Here is a 19,119-nt window from a genome sequence, read left to right as displayed (position 1 = left end):
TTGACTTGTGAGGTAGTGCGCCCTCATGTGGGTCAACTAACTTTACCAGGCACTATCATTTTAATCCAAAACAAGAAATGCTGGAGTAACTCAGGGAGTCAAGTGGCATCAACGGAGGGAATGAATAGGCGATGTTTCGGGTCGGGACCCTTCTTCAGACAGATCAGTCAATCAGTCTGGAGAAGGATATCGACTTGAAACATCTCCTTTCCATACCCTAAACAGATGCTGCCTGACCTGCTGAGTTACTCTAGCACATTGTGTTCTCTTCAAGATTCCAGCATTTGCTGTTCCTTGTGCCTCAATAATTTTAATACAACTTACTGTGTCCAAGGAAGGGAAGCTTGCATTGATAAAATCAGATCATCCTGAATGTATTATGGACTAGAAGGTTGGGAGTTAATATTGTTAATTAAGCAAATCAAGCAGCTAATCAACAAGGCCTAGCTGCCTAATTTGCATAATTAACAATATTTGATCTATTATCCCATCATGGTCTTGTCAGTCCCTTGCATCCAATTTATATTCACAATGCATGTGTCAGGAAGGCTGGAATTATTGACAATAATGCCAATCACCCTGGTCATTTTCCACTTGTACCTTTAGTAAAAGACATGGAAACTTGAAAGCTCGGATATCTAGACGGAAGATTAGCTTCTTCCCCATTGCTATCAGCCACATGAATCTTACACACATTATCCATGGAGGTGCTGCCAGGAACTCTTAACTCTACCTTGCCTGGGTTTCAACAACTAAGTTACAGAGAAAGGTTGAATAAGTTAGGTCTTTATTCTTTGGAGCGCAGAAGGTTAAGGGGGGGACTTGATAGAGGTCTTTAAAATAATGAGAGGGATAGACATAGTTGACGTGGATAAGCTTTTCCCACTGAGAATAGGAAAGATTCAAACAAGGGGACATGACTTGAGAATTAAGGGACAGAAGTTTAGGGGTAACATGAGGGGAACTTCTTTACTCAGAGAATGGTGGCTGTGTGGAATGAGCTTCCAGTGAAGGTGGTGGAGGCAGGTTCGTTTTTATCATTTAAAAATAAATTGGATAGTTATATGGACGGGAAAGGTATGGAGGGTTATGGTCTGAACGCAGGTGTATGGGACTAGGGGAGAATACGTGTTCGGCACGGACTAGAAGGGTCGAGATGGCCTGTTTCTGTGCTGTAATTGTTATATGGTTATATGGTTATATGGTTACCTCATTTGGTTATTCTATTATTGTAATATAATATTCCTTTGTACTGAAACATAGAAACATAGAAAATGGGTGCAGGAGTAGGTCATTCGACCCTTCGAGCCAGCATTGCCAGTCAATATGATCATGGCTGATCATCCAAAATCAGTACCCTGTTCCTGCTTTCTCCCCATATCCCTTGATTTCGTTAGCCCTAAGTGGCTATATCTAACTCTCTCTTGAAAACATCCAGTAGATTGGCCTCCATGGATTCGCCTGCTTGGATTTGTATGACAATCTTAGACCATTCTGCTGCTTTGCACTCATCATTGTATTTATTGTTGTATTTTTCATCACTTTTTGTATACTGTTTATTCTGTGAGCATGTGAACAAGGAATTGCATTGCACCCTGGTATATATGACAATAAACTAAGAGAGGAAAGGAAATGGCATGGGTGACAGGCAACCTTGACAATACTTCAGGCCTTCCTGATGCATGCACCATGAAGATGTATTGAACTTCAGAAAGCATGCTGGAGTACTTGTTCCAATCAGCATCAATGGTGCTGAGTGGAAATGGTTGAGAGCTTCATGTTCCTTGGCATAAATATTGTCAATGATCTGTCATGGACTAACAGTGTTGGAACAACAACCTAGAAATCACACCAATGCCTCTACTTCCTCGAGAGACTGAGAACATTTGGCATGTCTCCAAAAGACTCTTAGAAACCTCCACAGATGCACCATAGAAAACATTCTGTCAACTTTGTTTGGAAACAGTCCTGCCCAAGCCCACATGAAGTTGCATGGAGTTGTGGATGTTGCCCAGTCCAAAGAACAGAACAGACTCCCTCCCATTGATTCCATCTACATTTTAGACTGCCTCGGAAAAGCAGCCAACATAATCAAAGAGCTTTCTCACCCTGGTTAATCCTTCTTCTCCTTACTCCCGTCGGGTAAAAGATACAGCAACTTGAAAGTGCACACCACCAGATTCAGGAACAACTTCTTCCCCTCTTTTATCAGGCATCTGAATGATCCTTCCATAAGCAATGGTACAGTTGATTCTCCTCTACCTGATAGCGAACATTATACTTTGGCCCTGAAACTGTTACACTTTTTTGTGCCTTCCACCATAGTGATGAATGCTGTGGTGGATGTTTATGTTACATGTTGTGTCCTGTTTATGCATTTTATTATTTGTTAACCCATCTTTATGCTTTGTATGGAACTGATTTTTAAATTATGTAAAGCACTTTGGGGTCAATGAAAATTGACTATAAATGTGCTATATAAATAAACTTATTATTATTATTATTATTATATTCTGCACTCCATATCTTTCCCTTTGTCTTCCTATTGTACGAGTGTGACGATTGTATTTATGTATAATATTATCAGATTTGATTGGAGACCATGCAAAACAAGGCTTTTCATTGTTCCTTGGAACGCGTGATAATAATAAATCTAAACCTATGTGACAGTGGTCTCACCCTTAGATGCTACTCTGATCCCTATCATTAGCTGAAAGGCCAGGAGAGGCCAATCCCCCAGCATCATTTTTGAATAGCTGGGTCCAATTAGTTGATAGGGGTTGACCATCTGAATCTCAACAGCCTACTCCCTATAAACCCAGGCATTCTGGCCAGGGAGAGGGACTGATTCCATGTTAGCTGTTTTCCTCTGTTACAGGTTCGAGAGCCACGGAGCCACTCCCAAGACCACAAGTGCCACTGGTGGTCATGACTGGGCTGCTGGGAAGAAGCCTTAAACAGCCATTGTCCCTACCTGAGACTAAGACTGAGTGGCTGGGGCAAGCCTGAGATGCCAGAACCCCTTCTTGTCCACACACACACACACAGGTAAAGATTGGCTGCCAGAGTAATCCAGAGACAGCTAGTGTTGCTTCTTCAAGCTTGAAGCTGAGCTGCTGGGAAGAAACCTGTACCATCAGCACTTCTTCTTGAGGCAATGGTGAACGGCAGGAAGATCGCCACCCCTTTGAAGACCAGAATTGAGCTGCTGGACAACCCTGAGATCATCAGCATCATTACACATACGCTCTGATGGCAAGGGGCAGCACCCCCATGCCGTCCTAGACTTTTTTACCACTGTAAATAAAATAAATCATTTGAGTTCACATACAAGTGTCAGTGTGGTCACTGCCAAAACTGATGTCATCCCCAAAGCCACACCTAATGTAATTGAATCAAATCATTAGAGCACCATCAGCCTCAAACTATAAATCATAACTTCAAAATCAATATGACATTAAAAAAGAAGTCGCTTCAGCCCATCAAATCTATGTCAACTCACAGAGCAATCCTATTCTTCCATTAATTTTCCTTGTAACCTATTCTTCCCACATTCCTTTTATCTTGGGCCTTTTTCTGCCACTCATACACTAGGGAAAATCTACAGTGGACAGATAACCAATCGGCCAATATGTCTTTTGGATGCGGGTAAAAACGAAAGCACCAGACAAAACCCTTGTGGTCACACGGAGAAGATGTAGACTCCACACAGACAGCACTGGAGATCAGGATTGAACCCAAGTCACTGGAGCTGTGAGTCAGTAGTTATTCTATCTATGCTACCACGTCATCCTTACTCATAAGGTAAATTGGATTAGTAAGTATGCAGACGATACCAAGATAGGGGGTGTTGTGGATAATGAAGAGGATTTCCAAAGTCTACAGAGTGATTTAGGCCATTTGGAAAAATGGGCTGAAAGATGGCAGATGGAGTTTAATGCTGATAAATGTGAGGTGCTACACCTTGGCAGGACAAATCAAAATAGGACGTACATGGTAAATGGTAGGGAATTGAAGAATACAGTTGAACAGAGGAATCTGGGTATAACCGTGCATAGTTCCTTGAAGGTGGAATCTCATATAGATAGGGTGGTAAAGAAAGCTTTTGGTATGCTAGCCTTTATAAATCAGAGCATTGAGTATAGAAGCTGGGATGTAATGTTAAAATTGTACAAGGCATTGGTGAGACCAAATCTGGAGTATGGTGTACAATTTTGGTCGCCCAATTATAGGAAGGATGTCAACAAAATAGAGAGAGTACAGAGGAGATTTACTAGAATGTTGCCTGGGTTTCAACAACTAAGTTACAGAGATAGGTTGAATAAGTTAGGTCTTTATTCTCTGGAGCGCAGAAGGTTAAGGGCGGACTTGATAGAGGTCTTTAAAATGATGAGAGGGATAGACAGAGTTGATGTGGACAAGCTTTTCCCTTTGAGAATAGGGAAGATTCAAACAAGAGGACATGACTTCAGAATTAAGGGACAGAAGTTTAGGGGTAATATGAGGGGGAACTTCTTTAGTGGTAGCGATGTGGAATGAGCTTCCAGTGGAAGTGGTGGAGGCAGGTTCATTGGTATCATTTAAAAATAAATTGGATAGGCATATGGATGAGAAGGGAATGGAGGGTTATGGTATGAGTGCAGGCAGGTGGGACTAAGGGGGAAAAAAGTTGTTCGGCACGGACTTGTAGGGCCGAGATGGCCTGTTTCCGTGCTGTAATTGTTATATGGTTATAAAACCAGGTATTGATATTGCACAGAGGAAGATCAATTAGCTCATTGAGGTAGCACCATCCTTTGGCTCACATTCTCCTCTTCTTTCACTTTTGACCTTTGCTTTCCCTTGAGGTTTTTTATAAATTCCCTTTAATAAGTCATTATTGAATTTGCTTCCATCAGACCTTTTCACAGTGCATTCCTAATTACACAAGTGACTGTGAAGAAATTATTCCTTTACGTTGGCTCTGGTACTTTAGACTATTACTTAAAATCTGGCATGTCTTCTAGTTATTGTTTTTTTTCTGCCTTTCTCCAACCTTCTCCTTAGTACTCTTCAAACAACTCTGGAATATGCGTTCTTTGGGATGTTAACTCCTTCCTAAAGAGTGGTGTCCAGAAATGAATACAACAGTCCAACTACAATGCAGATGTTGGTTTACCAAAAAAGGCACAGGACTGTAGCAACTCAATGGGTCACGCAGCATCTTTGGTGAACATGGATAGGTGACTTTTTGGGTCAAGCCAACCTAACCAGTGTTCATAATACAGAATGGAATGTAGGAAAGATTGATGTTATAGAGTTCCTCCAGAGTTGGTATAATTTTTTTTAAATATATTAATGACTTGCACTTAGATACATGGATCATAATTTCAAAGTATGCAGATGATATAAACTTGGAAATGCAGTCAATAATGAGGATGGTAATTGATTTTAGGATGAGATAGATTGGTAAGAATGAAACATGCATTTTGGATAAAATTGAATGCAAAGAAACATAACAAGATAATATATTTTGATAGCAAAAATGAGTCAACATAAATTAAATGAAACACTTTTATGGGGGATACGGGAACAGAGAAATTGGGTTACTGGTATCCTCTACTGCACGGTGGCGCAGCTATAGAGTTGCTGCCTTACAGGGCTTGCAGTGCCAGAGACACGGGTTGATCCCGACTACAGGTGCTGTCTGCACGGAGTTTGTACATTCTCCCAGTGACCCTGTGGGTTTTCTCTGAGATCTTCGGTTTCCTCCCACACTCCAATGATGTACAGGTTAATTGGATTGGTATAAGCGTAAAAATGGCCCTAATGTGTGTAGGACAGCGTTAATGTGTGGGGATCGCTGGTCGGTGTGGACTCAGCAAGCCGAAGGGCCTGTTTCTGCGCTGTATCTCTAAACTAAAAAACACTATCAATGATTGTGGCAAAGCATATTGCAAAGACTATGGCTTTAGTAACAGTGAAAATTACAAAAGTAAAGAAATTAGATTATCACTATCATGATAGAACTTCAACAAAAAAAAATTTAGATGAAGTAAGCACGTGTGAACAGAACAAAGAGATCCAGATGCATGTCAAACATCACTATCTCTACCATACAAAGATTATGGCCAATCTTATCACCAGCCTCATATTCACTTTCCTGCCTGATCTCCATAGCCCTTGATTTCACTCTTGCCTAAATACTAATATTTCTAATGACAGTGGATAATGAAACATAGAAACATAGAAAATAGGTGCAGGAGTAGGCCATTCGTCCCTTCGAGCCTGCACCGCCATTCAATATGATCATGGCTGATCATCCAACTCAGTATCCTGTACCTGCCTTCTCTCCATACCCCCTGATCCCTTTAGCCACAAGGGCCACATCTAACTCCCTCTTAAATATAGCCAATGAACTGGCCTCAACTACCCTCTGTGGCAGAGAATTCCAGAGATTCACCACTCTCTGTGTGAAAAATATTTTTCTCATCTCGGTCCTAAAAGATTTCCCCCTTATTCTTAAACTGTGACCCCTTGTTCTGGACTTCCCCAACATCGGGAACAATCTTCCTGCATCTAGCCTGTCCAACCCCTTAAGAATTTTGTAAGTTTCTATAAGATCCCCCCTCAATCTTCTAAATTCTAGCGGGTACAAGCCGAGTCTATCCAGTCTTTCTTCATATGAAAGTCCTGACATCCCTGGAATCAGTCTGGTGAACCTTCTCTGTACTCCCTCTATGGCAAGAATGTCTTTCCTCAGATTAGGTGACCAAAACTGTACGCAATACTCCAGGTGTGGTCTCACCAAGACCCTGTACAACTGCAGTAGAACCTCCCTGCTCCTATACACAAATCCTTTTGCTATTAAGGCTAACATACCATTCGCTTTCTTCACTGCCTGCTGCACCTGCATGCCTACTTTCAATGACTGGTGTACCATGACACCCAGGTCTCGTTGCATCTACCTTTTTCCTATTCGGCCACCATTCAGATAATATGCAACCTAAACACAAAATAACTGGCAACATTACTGAAAGTTATCAACAAATATTTTTTATGAATGTAATGACCTGGTACAAGATAACATTTTGAATCCTTCAGATGATACAACACGGAGTACTGATTTTGGATGATCAGCCATGATCATATTGAATGGCGGTGCTGGCCCGAAGTGGCGAATGACCTACTCCTGTATCTATTTTCTGTTTCTATGTTTCTATGATCGTAATTGATTTCAGGAGGAGATACACTAGTAGAGGTACTGTAGACAAAGATGACATGAACATAAACCTTCCTCTTACTGTACATGGCAAGTTAAATGGCACAAAATACTTCTCATTTTGCCTTATGGAGGAATAAGGGCAGTGAAGGAAGGAGAAATAAAGATAGTTACCAAGTAATTAATCAGAGATATGAACCTTGAAGAGGGTCCTAAATGAGGAGTAGGAAAATGCAAAGATATAGGAAGGGGATTCCAGAGCTAGGGACCTAGGTACATGAAAGCATGATCCCAAATTGAGTACTGAAGAGACGTTGCTAAATTAATGAAGTTGCTAGTTAAAAATATAGAAAAATATAGAAAAAGATCATTTAAGAGGTAGGTTAGAGAAAAATACCAAGTAAGCAAGGATGAGATTATGGTCCAATCGAATCAAAGGGTCAAAATGTGAACAGTAGAATTTTGTGTGAACTAGAGTTTCAGAGGATGAACCAGAATTAGAGGGTGGTGATCAAAGGATCAGAAAGAACTGCATCTTTTTTTTTGTTCGTTTTCAAGACCTTTGACATCAACGATAACATAATGTATTGCCTATAAGACCAAGGAGTCAGAGAATGCACTGTGTGAGGGGGAAAATATTTATTTCCAGTAAGAATTAAGATTCTGGGGAGAGTTTCAGACTGGGCAAAACAAAGACCAGAAGCTGAGGCAAAGCCTAGGGTGGAGGGTAAGAAAGGGTGAAAGAGGATGTCAAAGTGGCAGGAGTGATATTTGTGGGAGGCAGGGTGGAGAAGATGAAATGGGAGTTATAAGGAGATGTGAGAAGGGTCTAACGAGAAGGTAGGGTGAGGCAGGGCAGTAGCCATTAAGTTAGAAAGAAGACTAAGAGTTTGGGAAGAAAATCTTAAGGAGACAGTGAGGAAATGAGCAAGAGAGAGGTGAGTTGAACCAGAATTGGCATTTGGTGATGAAAGGGTCAGAAAGAAGGTTGGACGAAGGTAGCTTTGGAAAAAAACCTGGATAAAATGTGGAGAGGTGGAAACTCAGTGATAGATTTGGGGAGCTGTGGAATCAACAGAAGGCAGCCGCAGGGAACATTAGGTAGTGTGGGATGTTGAAAGAGAGAGGGATGGGCAGGGAAAGTACCTGTGGTTTGGGATGCGAACTGCTGTACCGGCTTGTCGACAGTGGAGCTCGGAAAACAGGAACTCACCTTAATGAGGAACAACACACCCAGCTGAAGTCTTCTCTGCCAGACTTTCTGGCACCAACTCGAGTCAGCTCAGGCCCTGTAAGTACCTGTGGATAAAGCTCTCGCCTACTTTCAGAGCCCATAACATTTGCTGAGAGCATATTAGCAGTATAAGAATGTGAAAGTGGCATCAATCATGATCCCACATTAATTATTGCCACTTTGTATGCTGAACCACCTCTGCAAAAATGTGCTTCATGCATTCAAAGAAGCAAATTTGAATTTTCTGAAGAATGTGGTGCATATAGAAAAAGCTAACTACATTTAGAATTCTGGTTTAAAGTAGAATTAAACTGCATAGCACATAAAAATGTGGAATTGTACACACAATACTTTTAGTACAGGCACATATTTTATTAGCTTTATATGTGCTCCATTCAATGTCATGATTATCCGAATATTCAATTTTTAAGCTCCATAGTTATATATTTTTCATAATCACGCAAGGCATTGCAGACAAGGCCAGTATTCATTATTCATGTCTAAAAATAGGATTTTGCCCAGTGACGGCGAAAACACTGCAATAAATGTACAAGACAGGATGATATCCGCGTTGAAGGGGAATTTGGCATCTGTTAACTGCACTTGTCCTTCTAAGCTGTAATTTTCTTGGTTTGGGCATTGTTGTCAAGGAGGCTTTGGAAGGTTTTGGCACTGCGTCATGTTAATGCTAGATATCAGGTGGCAAGGGTATGAATGCGTAAGATGATGTATGATGAATGTGTATAAGGCTTCTTGAATGTTGTTGAACTTAATCAGGGGTAGCTGGGCAGTATTCTATCCTACCCATGGTGGGTGGTGGATAGGCTGTGAGAAGAGGTGAATTGTTCACCCCAGAATATTTTCTCCTCTGTGTAGTTCCTGTACTTAAGAGATCAGTTGCTATTCAATGGTGATCCCTCACATTGTTGACGGTGTGGGGCATTTTCAACGATAATGCTATTGAGTGTTAATCAAAGTTGGTAAGATCTGCTTTTGTTGAAGATAGTCATTGCCTGGTACTCTTGTAGCTTGTGGTGTTTCAGATTTCTTGTTCACGATATTAGACAATTGTAAATGTTTTTAATGAAATATAAAATAAAAAAGTGAAAGTGTAAGAGTGCGGATAATTGTGAATTCCCTTATATTTAGGCAACATAGAGACTCAGAATGCATACGAAAAGGAGATTGTGGGAGAATAAGATTGCGAAGGAAGAGAGATCAGTGGAAAAGAGAATCAAAGATGGGGATGGGTAAGGGGAAGGTTGTGGGGAAGAGATCATGGGTATTTGAGATACGGTGGTGTGCTCAGAAGGAGTTGTATGGATAGCTGTTAAATATGAGACAATTGATTTTTCAGACCTAGCATTGGTGGTGGAAGATGAAGCTGGCAGCTCCTACTTCCCTATAACTGAGGGCAAGGATTACATTTAAATCATTGTCCAAACTTGAGCCATGTTGCCTCATTTTGAAAATCCTAACTATTGTGCCTCCTCTACACATTGGTTTAATTGTCTTACACATAACCTTCAAAGTTAATAGCGAAACCTCCACATAAGTGGGCTTTGACACTGGATTTCACATTTACTCAAACTATAATTCCACTTTCCAATTTAATGTTGTTAAATTATTTCCTAGATTTCTGGGCATTTGAAATCAATCCTTTGCACAAGTCATGGAATTGAGTGCTTGTGAATACTCTGCATCTTTTGTCCAATTAGTTATGGACAAATGCAGACAAACGGGACTAGCCTAGGTGGGGCATCTTGGTCGGCATGGACGAGTTCGACTGATTCCGTGCTGTATGACTATGGGCCTGTTTCCGTGCTGTATGACTATGACTGTGCAAATATAATAACTTGTTTGATGTGGCTAGGATTATGAACTGCCACTACAACCTGTTTTATCTTTGCAGTCATGTCTGAATCTAGCTGAAATGAGTGTCAGCCCTATCCCTATCTCTAAATCTAGCACATCTGAGAGTGGTGCCCATACCGTATACCATATAGGTTTTATTTTAAACAATTTAAGAAGGAACTGCAGATGCTGGAAAATCGAAGGTACACAAAAATGCTGGAGAAACTCAGCGGGTGCAGCAGCATCTATGGAGTTTGAAGAAGGGTTTCGGCCCGAAAAGCTGCCTATTTCCTTTGCTCCATAGATGCTGCTGAACCCGCTGAGTTTCTCCAGCATTTTTGTGTACCTTAGGTTTTATGTTAGTTGGAATAGAACTGCCATCTGGAGTAAATTGGTGACATGAACCTTTGGAACAAACAGTGCCTCGCCTTATTTTTATAAGCTTGGAATACCAACAATGTGATGTGGTTTCTTAGTTGATATAAAATAATATGAATTGGAACTCAGGATTTCTAAGTTGGTATCGGTATTGGTTTATTATTGTCATGTACACTGTGATACAGTGAACTGCTTTTTTTTGCATCCTACCCAATTCAATCAGATAATACTGTACATAATATAATTAAACCTGCCAGCAGGTAGAGCGAAGAAAAAATACCAGTGCAAAATATAGCTTTCAGCATTGTAACATTAAAGTTCCCGACAATAAGTCCAATGTCTGCAATGAGGTAGGTTGGAAGATTGGAACAGCACCCTAACTTATGGGAGAATCGTTGGCTGCTTTCCTGAGGTAGCGTGAAGTGGAGATGGAGTCAATGATGGGAGTCTAGTCTGTGTGATGGACTGGGCTACATCTCTGTAATTTCTATGTTGCATCTGTAGAAGTTGGTCAAAGTTATTGAAGTCTTGCCAAATTTCCTTAGTCTCCTAAGGAAGTAGAGGAGTCAGTGTGCTGCTTTGGCATAGCTGCAATGTGGTTGGTCCAAAATAGTTAATTGGTAATATTTACACCGAGGAACTTATAGCTCTCAACCATTTCAATTTCTGCACCATTTATGATGTTTGGGACATGTACTCCACTAAGCTTTCTGAAATCAACAACTGTCTCTTTTGTCTTGGTGACATTGAGGGAAAGGTTGTTGTCCGGACAGGATAGTCAGGTGATTCCAGGTATTTGAAAAGTAGAAATGGTACAGATTATCAAAATCTGAAATAAAGGAATAAAATGAGAAAGTACACAGTATCTGTAGCGAGAGGGGCAGAGTAAATATATCATGTCAAAAACTTGATGAGAACTGGAAGAGTGAGAATGCAAGTGCATTGTAATTAGTAAAGAGATTTGAGACAATGTCAGTGACACTTTGGAGACCAAACTAGAAAGAGTGCAGAGAGGATTTAAGAAGTTATTGCCACAACTCGAAGGCCCGAGCTAAAGGGAAAGGTTGGCAGGCTGGGACTTTATTCCTTGGAGTGAAGGATGCTGAGCAGGCATCTAAATAGAGGAGTATACAATCAAGGGGACAATATATGAGATAAATGCAGTCTTTTAACCAGAGTATGGGAAACTAGAACCAGAAGATTTAAGGTGAGAGGAAATGATTTAATGGGGACTTGAGGGACAACTTGATCACAAAGATGGTGATGGGTATATGGGACAAGCTGCCAGAGCAGGTAGTTCAAGCAGGCACAATAATGACATTTAACAAACACTTGGACAAGTAGATGAATAAGAGAGGGATATAAGCAAAATACGGGAAAATGGGATTAACTGAGATGAGGCATTTCGCTCAGCATCTATGATTTGACCTGTTTTTGTGCTGTATGACTCTATGACTAGGATTTTCCTGGTGACACAAAAGGTGTTGGTGCCATCTAGAAAGCAAACTGGATGTTTGTAGCTGAGGCCTAATCCACCTGAAGAAATGTAAAAGAGGAAGATATAGAGAGAGAATAAAAAACATTGCTGGGACTATAAGAAGAAGGCAGATGAGAGGTTTGGGGAAGTTTGAAATGTTGGAAATGTATAAGAAGAAACTGCAGACTCTGGTTTAAACCGAAGGTGGACACAAAAAGCTGGAGTAACTCAGCGGACCAAGCAGCAGCTCTGGAGAGAAGGAATGGGTGATGTTTTGGGTGAAGACTTTAAGGTGTTGGGACCAAGTACAGTACAGTGATGATTCTTTTGTGAAAAGGGGAGTGAGAAAGGAAGTGTGTAGTAGAATGAAAGAGCAGACCATTGCGTAGAGAAGGAATGGTCCTTTTTGAATGCTGAAGGGGGATGAGGGAGGGGAGCAGAGAAAGATGTAACTAATAATACAATTTCACTGAACCTGGTAGAAATTGCAGAGGATAGTAGGGTAGAAGATGAGAACGAGAGGAACCCTGCTCTTTTTGTGTCTGGGAGGAGAGCAGTGAGCAGAAGAGTAAGAAGTGAATGCAGTGAATTGTCAATGCAGCCCAGACCATCATACAAACCAACTATTGACTCCATTTATGTCTCACGCTGCCTCGGCAGGGCCAGCAGCATAATCAAGGGTGAATTGCATCCTGGCCATTCCCTCTTCTCCCCTCTCCCATCCGGCAAAAGGTATAAATGTGTGAACACACACACCTCCAGGTTCAGGGACAGTTTTTCCCAGCTGTTATCAGGCAAGTGAACCATCCGATCGCTACTAGAGAGCAGTCCTGAATGACTATCTACCTCATTGGGGATGCTCAGATTATCCATGAATGGACTTTATAGGCTTTATTTTGCACTAAACGTTATTGCCTTATTATTTGTCTGGTGGCATGACCGATGTTGCAGCGGCCTCTGCAGTCCGTCTGTCTTTTTTGTAATTTTTTGTCCCGTTGAGTGTATAGTTTGTAGTGTTTATTTGTTGTTTTTGACAGTGTATGTGTGGGGGGCGGGGGGAACTTTTAAATCTCTTCCCTGTACAGGTGACACGACCTTTTCCCTGTCGGGTCTCCGTTGTCGTTGGGGCCGAGCACCGTGGAGCGGCCACCAGCCGTAGCGACCTTGGGGTTCCAGTCGTGGAGCCTGCGGACTCACCATCGTGGGGCTGGCCGGCCTCGGAGCGTGGGGAGCTGTGGTGGCTTGCGGCTGCGACCCGACTTCGGAGCTTCGGAGGCTCCAGCCGCGGGCCCGGTGGACGGTGGCATCTCCCGCCCGAATTGCGGAGTTGAAAATGACCCAGAGCGGAGCCTTACATCGCCCGGCGCAACTTAACGGCCGTGGGACTTGCCAGCACCCGCCGGGGCCTCCAACATCAAGACCCGGGCAGGGCCTTACATCGCCTGGCGCGGCCTTAATGGCCGTGAGACTTACCATCGCCCGCCGGGGGCTTTGACATCTGGAAAGAATGGAGAGCAGGGGAGTGACAAGACTTTGCCTTCCATCACAGTGAATCTCCTCCTCACTGTGATGGATGTTTGTGTAAATTGTGTTGGTGTGTGTCTCGGTTCTTTTCTTGTTGTATGACTGCAGAAACCAAATTTCGTTTGAACATCATTTGAGGTTCAAATGACAATAAACGGTATTGTACCTGTACACCTCAAATGGCTCAATTGTAATCATGTATTAATGAATCATGGTTCAGAGTCCTGCTGGCGATGTAGAAGGGAGATTGGCTTTCTCTGTCCATCGATGCTGTCTTACCTGTTGAATATTTCCATTTAGAAAACAAATATTCTGGAACCTACCTCCCCATGAAGAACACAACCCTTTCGCACGGAGAGCCAGAGAATGAAGTCCGGAAACACTTTGTTGCCCAGGCTTGTATTTAACAATATAACAAGGTTCATCCCACCCCAACCACTCCCTCACCCACCTCTCTCTATTTACAATAATGACGATCTTAAGCTACATTCGTCTTTTTACCCTGTTCGATTTCTTTATTTTCTCTTTTTTTATTAAAGTAACACGTTTAAACATTGAGGTTGGGGAGTTGATATTGTGGGATCGTGCGTTGGAAGTTACCTACGATGCAATGTTACACCAAAAGTTTTATTTTAAGTAGGAATGGTTAAACAGTTAAATACGATGCAGTATAGTCACCGTGAGAGATAACTAAGTAGCTGGGATGCTTTCATTGGGCCACTGGTTAGAATCCACAGAAAGCTGTGTCGTGGGTCGATTGTTGAGGGAAGTGCAAATTTGGGCTCTTTAAGAACCATTGTGTGTTCACAGAACCAAGTTAAACACCACTGAAACTTGGGTTTCAGTTTGTAGTGATATCCTGTTGCATGGAAGCAAACCGTGTTTCAGTTTTTTAGTTCAACATTGTTTTTGAGCAGCTGGCTTTACTGAAAATAAGTGATTTAGTTAAATAATGATTGCATTTAGATCTTAGGTTCGCAATACCTTTGACAGTAGATGGTGGATCTTGTGTTTTGCCCTTAATGCTAATTTAAAGGACGATGGCAGTAATGTTTGTTTTACATAGTAAATAGGTGCAGGAGGAGGCCATTTGGCCCTTCGAGCCTGCAACCGCATTCATTGTGATCATGGCTGATCATCCACAATCAGTAACCCATGCCTGCCTTCTCCCCATATCCCTTGATTCCGCTAGCCCCTAGAGCTCTATCTAAAGGGCCTGTCTTCGACCTTCAAGCTCGAGGGCATTCGCCTAAAAAACCTTGAGCTGGATCGACCGTCAGCGATGAAACCACGAGACGGATCGACCGTCTGCACACACACACACACACACACACACACACACACACACACACACACACACACACACACACACACACACACACACACACACACACACACACACACACACACACACACACACACACACACACACACACACACACACACACACACACACACACACACACATCGTAAAGGCAGGGGCCAGGGAAAGCGGGGAAGCGCTGTCTGAAATTCACACCTGCAATGAAAAGGAAGGTAAAAGACGGCTGGCACAGTAACGGTAAAGGGCCTGTCCCACTTTCCCGAGTTATTCACAAATTCTCCTGAGTTATTCACAAATTCTCCCGAGTTTTCAAACTCGCAGAATGTTCATAACGAGTCCATAGGAGGCGTTAGGAGTCTGTGGATATATTGTAGCGGCTCGTTATGCCGGCCGTAGGTACTTGGGGCTATTTTATTTCCTCATGGACATTTTTCATCATGCTGAAAAAACGTCCCAACTTACCTGATGCCCCGGGTACATACGGCTGGCAAAACGAGCCGCTACGATATATCCACAGACTCCTAAGGCCTCCTATGGACTCGTTACGAACATTCTGCGAGTTTGAAACCTCGGGAAAATTCGTGAATAACTCGGGAAAGTGGGTCAGGCCATTAAAGACGGCTGGCACAGTAACAGTAAGTCCTTTAGAGAGCGCGGGGGGGGGGGGGGGGGGGGGGGGGGGGTGTAGAGAAGATGATAGAGGGGGGAGAGAGGGGGGGGAGAAGGGGGGAATAGGGAGTGGAGACACTTTTAAGAAGCCAGACAAAATAAAGTTTAGCGGGCATTTACCGGTCGGTTTACTTACCTTTTTTTTCTCAACGAACTTTACCTTCGACTACCAATTAGCTTTGATTGCCTTCGATTAACTACGATAGCATTACGACCTCCTATGACCTACCTCGACTAAACCTACGAGTAAAAAAGTATTGATTATTTCCATGGAGACCTTTTTTAAATCGCGGGCATTTTTCAGCATGTTGAAAAAAACGGCGCAACCTAGTTGAGACCTCGAGTGCACGGGAACTACTCTTGAACATGAAGGAGAATTAAGAGGCTGTCCCACTTTGGTGACCTAATCCGCGAGTTCTGGCGAATTTGCCCTCGACTCATACACACAACATGGTCGACACGAGGTTGTAGGAGGTATTTGGAACTCTCCTTCATGCTCGACAGTCGTCCCTATGCACTCGAGGCCTCAGCTAGGTTGCGGCGTATTTTTCAACATGTTGGAAAATGCCCGCGAGTAAAAAAAGGTCGCCATGGAAAAAATCAATACTATTTTTACTCGTAGTTTAGTCGTTGTAGGCCGTAGTAGTTTGGCATGTTAGTCGTAGGTAATTGAGGGTAGTCGAAGGTAGTCGTAGATAGTCTTCATCATAGTCGAAGCGAGGTCGAAGGGAGGTCGAAGGTGATCGTAGCAGCATTTCCAGCTACGCAATTCGGACCTTTGCCCTATCAAAACTTACAAAGAGCAAAGGTACAGGCACTAAAACGACATGCAGGTCATTATGATCATGTCATGAAGTTACCCACTGAAGCAATATCAGAACTACAGAGGTGGGCAAAAAACGTTTGGCATAGTTTCAGCCCTATTATCATCACTAACCCTATGCCAGTTATCCAAACAGATGCCAGTGCTCAAGGCTGGGGAGCAACTAATGCCATATCCAGCACAGGTGGTAGATGGACTAACCCTGAGTCGTCATTACTACTTACACTGGGCATAAATTATCTAGAGATGTTGGGTGCCTTCTATGGTTTAAAAGCATATGTATCTAATATGCAGCACTTGCATGTTCGGTTACAAATAGATAATACTACGGTGGTGGCCTACATTAACCATATGGGCGGCATAAAATCATTATCATGCGACAAGTTGGTTAACACAATTTGGCAATGGTGTGTCGAAAGACATATTTGGCTATCAGCAACTTACCTACCAGGTAAGCTAAATACAGTGGCAGACACCAGGTCACGTAAATTTAATGACAACATCGAATGGATGTTAAACCCCAAAATATTTGCAAAAATTGTCAAGCAATATGGCACGCCAGATATCAATTTATTCGCATCAAGGCTAAATCACCAGGTACCTATGTATGTCGCCTGGGAACCAGACCCTGAGGCAGCAGCAGTAGATGCGTTCGCGCTGGATTGGGGAAATTTCTTCTTCTATGCATTTCCTCCCTTCTGCCTCATTAGTCGGGTACTACGCACAATACAAATGGACTCTGCTTCAGGCATTTTGATAGTACCTGACTGACCTACGCAGCCATGGTTCCCGATACTCCATGACATGGTTGTTGGAACTCCGATGACATTTCCCAGTGACCCAGAATTATTAAAACACCCAGTGTCAGGCATAAGCCACCCATGCCATGAAAAAATCCAACTCCTGGGTTGCAGATTCTGAACAGACCATTGCTGGGACTGGGATTATCAGAACAAACTGTCGACACCATGTCAGCAGCCCTCCGAACATCCACTAAAAAACAGTACTTGACCGATATCAAAAAATGGGAAAAGTACTGCCTGGATACAGGGACCACCTACACAACTGCATCAGTCACCAACGTAATGGAATTCCTGGCCAAACTTCACTACAAAGAAAGACTCAGCTACAGTGCAATCAACACAGCGAGAAGTGCCCTGTCGGCCTACTTAACACTAGCACCAGGACAACAGGCCATGGGATCTCACCCGCTGGTGGTAAAATTAATGAAAGGCATTTACAATACCAACCCCCCTAGACCAAGGTACACCCATATATCAGATGTCAGTGAGGTCCTGACTTACCTCAGGGGATGGCCACCAGCCAGATCCCTCAGCCTGGAACAATTGACACTCAAAACGCTCATGTTAATGGCACTTGTATCCGCACAGAGGGTCCAGTCTCTACATCGGTTACGACTGGACAACATGATTACAGCTCCAGACCAGATCTCGTTTATGATCCAGGGACTGATCAAACAGAGCAGGCCAGGACCGCCAAGTCCAGTCATGGTATTCCGGGCTTACCCACCAGAACCACGGTTATGTGTCATGACCCACCTACTATCTTATATAGACAAAACTAACAATATTCGAGGGAGTAAAAACGCCTTGTGGGTCAGTCATAAAAAACCTCATGGTCAGGTGGCGAGCCAAACCATTTCGAGATGGCTCAAGCAGGTGCTAAAAGCTGCCGGGATTGACACTAACTTGTATAAATCTCACTCCACCAGGGCAGCATCCACGTCAACGGCGGAAAGAATGAACGTGCCGATGGACCACATCCTGGCTACAGCAGGATGGGCAAGGGAAACCACGTTCAGGGCTTTTTATCACAAGCCGTTGGCAAAACCTGTGTTATATGCAGAAACAATTTTACAGTCTGCAAATATTTAATTTAAGCCCAGGGGAGCAATTTTCTTTTTTGTTGTTATTGTTAATAAATACCATTTTGTTTTTCATAAACAGATTCATTGGTTGATTACGATAACACACTTCCTCCCTCAAAGACTTCGGCAGTGATGTAGTAATTACAGTTACACGGTTTGAAATCACAGAGCTTTGAAATCTTCACGTAGTCACTCACTTGACTCCGAAGTAAAATAGAAGGATTAAACGAGAACTTACCAGTTTGAAGTTTGATCTGTATTTTATGAGGAGTTACGATGAGGGATTACGTGCCCTCCGCTCCCACCCTCAATAATATGGGTCAAATTCATAAACTGATGTCTCGTTGTCTTTACTATGTTTACTTCAATAACTGTGTCTATCTGTGATTCCACACCGCTGCTTTGAAGTATGCCGCGCATGCATGCTGAGCGGGCTCTTCACGTAATCCCTCATCGTAACTCCTCATAAAATACAGATCAAACTTCAAACTGGTAAGTTCTCGTTTAATCTTACTATTTTACCCATTAATCTCCTCTGTGGGACCTTATCAAAGGCTTTCTGAATGTCCAGATACATTACATCAACTGGCTCCCCTTCCTCCATTTTAGTTGTCACATCCTCAAATAATTCCAGAAGATAGGGGAGAACCAGTGGATGTGGTGTATCTGGACTTCCTGAAGGCTTTCGACAAGGTCCCACATAAGAGATTAGTATACAAACTTAAAGCACACAGCATTGGGGGTTCA

Source organism: Leucoraja erinacea, chromosome 2 (genome assembly GCF_028641065.1).
Source record: "Leucoraja erinacea ecotype New England chromosome 2, Leri_hhj_1, whole genome shotgun sequence".
In the NCBI taxonomy this organism is placed as follows: Eukaryota; Metazoa; Chordata; class Chondrichthyes; order Rajiformes; family Rajidae; genus Leucoraja; species Leucoraja erinaceus.
Note: the sequence above shows the minus strand (reverse complement) of the source record.